Source organism: Eptatretus burgeri, chromosome 4 (genome assembly GCF_056783735.1).
Source record: "Eptatretus burgeri isolate ZD-2024b chromosome 4, Ebu_testis_v1, whole genome shotgun sequence".
NCBI lineage: Eukaryota > Metazoa > Chordata > Myxini > Myxiniformes > Myxinidae > Eptatretus > Eptatretus burgeri.
This window is the reverse complement of record NC_140964.1, coordinates 109,095,411-109,101,262: the sequence shown is the minus strand read 5'-3', so window position 1 is coordinate 109,101,262 and position 5,852 is coordinate 109,095,411. Positions and strand designations below refer to the sequence as shown.

Here is a 5,852-nt window from a genome sequence, read left to right as displayed (position 1 = left end):
GACCCGTCCAGGATTGTGCCCAATAGCCAAGGAGACTGCTTCGGCAGCACCAACGCTCTGCACAGAGTATGGTCCCAATGGATGGACAGGTTCGTTTATCCTTTCCCCATAGGATAGGGAAGGCTAATAGCTGTTGTAGGGTTTGTTTCCACAAATAGTGCCCCAAATTTTTAATAGTATGTCAGAGTTTCTTAGACCCCCCCCTCAGAGTTTTTGGAGACCCCCCTCCCCCCCCCAAGTTTCTTAGACCCCCCCCCTCAGAGTACTTGACCATCATTAAGAAAAAAAAAAAATCTGGCTGGGACTTTCAGAATGAAATTTGCATCAATAATGTGAATAAAAAGTATGTTGCCTCGACATAATTGTTTGACCTTGACCCAATTTTAAGGTCATGACCCAATAATAGACATTTAAACATTTTTCAGCATAACTCAACTGACGTTTGTCCAATCAGAACGAAATTGCCGAGACCAAGGCACATTGCCTTTAATTTACACCATACCCCTCCGAGTTCAAGATCAAGGTCAATTGGCAGTCTGAAAAAAAAACAACGCGTTGTTTTCTTATCATCGCTCAATTTTGCCAATGCAGAAACTCAAAGACCACTTAGCCTTCCAAGATGTTCTTGCATCATACCAGTGTACCTGCGGTCCTGCACTGAAGTTGTGCACTTGATATTCGATTCGTGTCCTTGACCTACTTTTTTGGGATTGCGACCAAATTTACAAAAAAACACCGTTTTGATCATAACTTGTAAAATTGTCCTCCAATTTTCACGATGTTGAGTTTTATGGATAGATTGTGGATGGGGACACAGCTTCTTAATTTACACTCTATCTCTTAACGTTGAAGGTGAAGCTGAACCCAAAAGATATGCCGGTCCGAAAAGAATATGGCCATCATTGGATCGCGGACCAAGTTGCAGGCGATCGCCAAGTGATCGCGGATATTTAGGTTTACCTCACTGTTGATTGTTCCCCTGACAACAACCCAAAGTAGTAAGAGAGGAACATGGGAGTCATAAAACTGGTGACATGCTTGGCTGACAGATTAGGGTGCAAAGCTACCCTTTGAAGATTTATGCCAGATCACTTCAAAGCCATAAATCCAACTGAAAAAAAAAGATGATCAACATGCAACCTGCACAACATTGAATCATATTTTCGTTTTTGGAACCACTGAATGCTAGTGAACTGTCTGGCTCTGTGTGGGTAATTCTCAACAAAACTATACACCTGTTTCAAGACAGTTGAGATAACGCAACCGATGAGAGTGGTGCTTTTAGAACCACGTGAAGTTGTGTGCCTCAATCCGTGAACAATCATATTTATATTGCCCAATAACCACGACTCTTGCAAGACAGTGTTCTGTTCAAACTTGTTTCACTTCGCACTTTGACCCACCATAACTTGAAACACTTTCATGGTCCTTGGCACCAGACTCACTGTAATAGTTCATTCCTGTATTACAGCGTCCACGTCTGTGGACCATTACGCACACATTGGGTGGTCAAGGAGCAACACCACCAGTTTTGGGATATTTAAGCTCACAGAGATCAAGGTAAGTTATTGCTACTTTATTTATTTATTCTTCATCTGTTAATTAATGGTTTACAACTAAATCAGATGAACCATGATGCCTTGGCTGCACCTGCTTTCATCACGGTCCTGGTGTGTATCTATGAGAACCATCCTTTGGTTGAAAAGTTCGATGTGATTGTAAGTTATGTTTGTTGTTTGTTCGCACCTGAGAACTGTTTGGCAGTAGGTACCATCCTTTCTGGGAGAAAAAAAAGTGGATGGAACAACACATAAAGTTCAAACAGGTCTTTCCTGGATGATGTGCGGACAATGTTGGAGTTACTATCGATGTCTTCAAGATAATTGTGTCACACTTCAGAACTTGTGATAGAGTCGGTAATACCCAGATGAACAATGCGCCACATTGTTACTGAGGATCTGGGAGAAATAAAGGCGATGGCAAAATTGGCGCCGCACATCCTCACGGTGAAGCAGAAATTGGGAAAGTGACACTTTCTTGGAGCGCATCATGGCTGCAGACAAAACCTTGTGCAACAACTGCCCGCCAGACATGAACACCTATTCGGTATGTTGGAAAGAGCCTGATTTTCTACATCTGAAAAGGCCAAACACAAAGTAGCTTCAAGGTGCTTCACATTATTCTTTTACGAGCACATTCGAATTTTGTTGAACGGTGCAGTTCCGCGGTGTTGAAAAGTGAATGGACACTGCAGGTCTCAGATGATCACACAAAACCCCATTGTAGTAGTGTGAGAAAGCATCCAGCTCTTCTGAACGATACGATCCTCTTCCAAACCAATGCTGTGCTGCATGCAAAACACAATGTTCATGAGATACTCGAGTCCTGGAACAGGGAATTTGCCTCATCCACCAGATTCATCGGACTAAAGTAGACGCGACGTCCACTTGCTCCCCACTATGAAAACTGAGCTTAGAGGAACACATTTTGCATCCATCGAAGAGCTTATCACAGTCATATATTTTTTGTAAAGGACACTTGAGAAGGGAAGATTCTGCATTTGAGTCAGAGAGTCGGTTCACAGATTGACGGACGCAGTTTAACATTAGGAAATGTGACTTGTTGAGGATGGGTAAGAAAAATGAAAATAGGGACCACATAATTCAAGGGGAAGCCTTGGAGGATTTGACACATGAGAAGGATGTCAGAATGGGAGTAGATGAGGGGGAGGGTGGAGGGAGCAGACATCGCAGTGCTACCCAGCTCAAGGTGAAGCTAATGGGTTTTAGGTTGTAATCACAAGGATAAATTATATATCCAAAGACTATAGTGTTAACACTGAAAGAAATTATAGTGAGGCCTCATGTGGAATATTGTGCACAGTTTTGGTTGCCACTTTTTTCGGAAGTACATAGCTGCCATAGAGAAGGTTCAGCGTCGAGTGACTCACGATGAGGTGGAGCGATTATGAGGAGCAGCTGAAGGAGATAGGACAATGACAAGGGTATCTGATAGAGATGTTTAAGATAATGAAGGGTACAGACGAAATAGAATGGACAGGACCAGGAGCCATCGTTTCAGAGTAAATAAGAGGAGAGTTAGAAGCAGAGGTAGTAAGACAAGGGTCTTTTGCTCAAAGAGTAGCAAATGCATGGAATATTTTCCTGGAACGGTAGTTGCATCAAAAACAGTGGATAAGTTTAAATGTGAGTTGGATAGGTACCCAGAAGTATTGAGGATGGAGGGGTACATGCGTATTGGCATGAATGTTAATTAAATAATTGGAATGTGAAACCCAAAACACTTTCTTTTTTTGTACTGTAAATAGTCAGGGCTTGTGGAAGAGCTAGGATGAGTACACTAAACGGATTGATACGCAACAGGACAAAAGGAACAGCCGAGAGAGGGGGGAAACACCAACAGCAGAGTTGAAGGCCAAGATAGAGGCGGACTTGGACAGTAATGGGTGTGGAGAGGAATGGGGGTGCCGGAGAGAATGCATGGGGTGGAAAAGGTGGATACAGAAGGAAACTTTCAGGAGGGAAAACTGGAAATTTGGAAGGAGGAGGGCTTGGGGTGGGGTGAGTGGGTGGGGGTGGGTTTAACGAGGGTAAAAAAATATCATGGTTTTGGATTGGGGCTGATCAGATATGGTGGCGAAGAGCTGTCTTTAAGACCTGAAGGGAAGAATGAGATTGAAGAGAATGTGGAAGTTGGTTCTACAGGTGGGGAAAAAAGAGGAGCAAGCAAATAGTGGTGAGAAGTGATTCTGAATTTAAGTAGTTTCACCAGAAGGGGGTTGATTGTGAACCGTGTCTGCACCTCGGAAACCTGGGAGTGCAAAGCACGAAAGGAGCAGAGGGTGCAAGACCAGAAAGGAGGCGGTAGAATATAGAGACCATCGACCTCTCTGTGATGGGAAAGTGATTGGCCCATAGACTCAGCTTGATTGTGGGATATTCTAATAATCTTGAAGGCCTTGCTATCCATGGTGTCAAGCTCAGCAAGATGTGAGGCAGGGGAGGCAGTCCAGAGGGGACAGCAGTGCTTCCTCAAGCTGCGGATGGAGGCCTTGTCGATAGATCAGAGTTCAGATGTGCTAAGAAAGGAATTTGCACAATGGAGGATGCCCAATCTGGCCTTGGAGGACAAATTTAAAATGCATTTTGCCAAATAAAGATCATGGCTGATCGTGAGACTCAGGAATTCGAATTCCTGAACATCCTCAAGAGGATTGTTAAGAAGGTAAATGGTGGGTGGAGGGGGGTTTGCCAGATGGTCCTTTCGGCAAGAGATCGTGAGAGTATGTGATTTATCAGGATTGAAAAACATATTCCAAGTGTTTGACCATTTTACGATTTTGTCAAGGTCTGAAAAGAGGGAAGAGGCTGCCGTCTGCCTGAATGAAGGATGGGGGATGTCACGGCAGATGGTGGAATCATCAGCAAATAAAACCAGAGAGTTGGTGTCAAAGCCACCCAATGCTCGCCTGGTTTATACATTTATCGTTTTTAAAAGACTAGTCTAATATATTTTTTATAAAGCATTGCAGTGAAGTCTGATCCAAATAATTTTAAAGCATTATATGCATTTGTATATTGTAATCAGTTAAAAAGTGTGGTAGATAAAAACATTAGAAAGGAAAAAACTTTAACGTTTATGTGCTACAAAAAAGTTAAGTTCCAAACAGGTCAAAACTTTAAAAATTTTGGATTTTATTAATTTCAACTTCACTACATCAATAATATATGCCAAAGGAACCTCCATGCCAAATATCAGCATCCTACTACATATATTAAATGAATGGCAAGCTTCGAAATAACTTGCACCAAAAACTTTAACGTTGATGTGCTGCAAAAAAGTTAAGTTCAAGACAGGTCAAAAATTAAAAAAAATTGAAATTATTTTTTATTTCAACTTCACTACATCAATAATATACCCCAAAGGAACCTCCATGCCAAATATGAGCATCCTAGTACACATATTAAATGAATGGCAAGCTTCTAAATAACTTGCACCAAAAACCTTAACGTTGATGTGCTACAAAAAAGTTAAGTTCAAAACAGGTCAAAAATTTTTTAAATTTGAAACTATTTTTTAATTTCAACTTCACTACATCAATAATATACCCCAAAGGAACCTCCATGCCAAATATGAGCATCCTAATACACATATTAAATGAATGGCAAGCTTCTAAATAACTTGCACCAAAAACCTTAAGGTTGATGTGCTACAAAAAAGTTAAGTTCAAAACAGGTCAAAAAATTTTAAAATTTGAAACTATTTTTTAATTTCAACTTCACTACATCAATAATATACCCCAAAGGAACCTCCATGCCAAATATCAGCATCCTAGTACACATATTAAATGAATGGCAAGCTTCTAAATAACTTGCACCAAAAACTTTAACATTTTCACGCTCACGCTGACGCTGACGCTCACGCCGGGGGTATCGCTATAGCCCTCTGTTCTTCGAACAGGTGAGCTAAAAAGGGTATTTTTCAGAGAGTTGGAGAGATCATTGATAAAGATCAGGAATAGGACTGGGCCGAGAACCCTGCCTTGGGACACTCCAGCCTTGACAGGGAGAGGAGATGAAAGGATTCTGTTGTGAGAAAAACATTGGCTTCAAGAATAGAGGAAGTCAGTAAGCGATGTATGGAGTTGGCCTTGGATGCCATTGGCAGAGAGTTTGGAGAGCAAGGCAGGATGCCAGATTGTATCAAAAGCACAAGACATGTCCAGAGTCGGCCATTATCTCATGTCTGACATTGAGGACCTCCATCCATTGTTGGGTGAATAGAAGCAGCATGTCCAATGTGGAGTGATGTGGTCTGAATCTAAATTGGTG

The 5,852-nt window shown here is 41.7% G+C and overlaps 1 protein-coding gene across 1 annotated transcript in view; it reads left to right on the top strand.

Moving 5' to 3' along the window:
- The first annotated feature begins 1,407 nt into the window (after positions 1-1,407).
- The window catches only part of LOC147028875 (uncharacterized), a 49,779-nt gene continuing 45,334 nt past the window's right edge, over positions 1,408-5,852 (top strand). The window contains exon 1 of the mRNA XM_085879640.1: positions 1,408-1,560. The gene's annotated coding sequence lies outside the window, so the exon portion shown is untranslated. The remainder of the gene's footprint in view (positions 1,561-5,852) is intronic.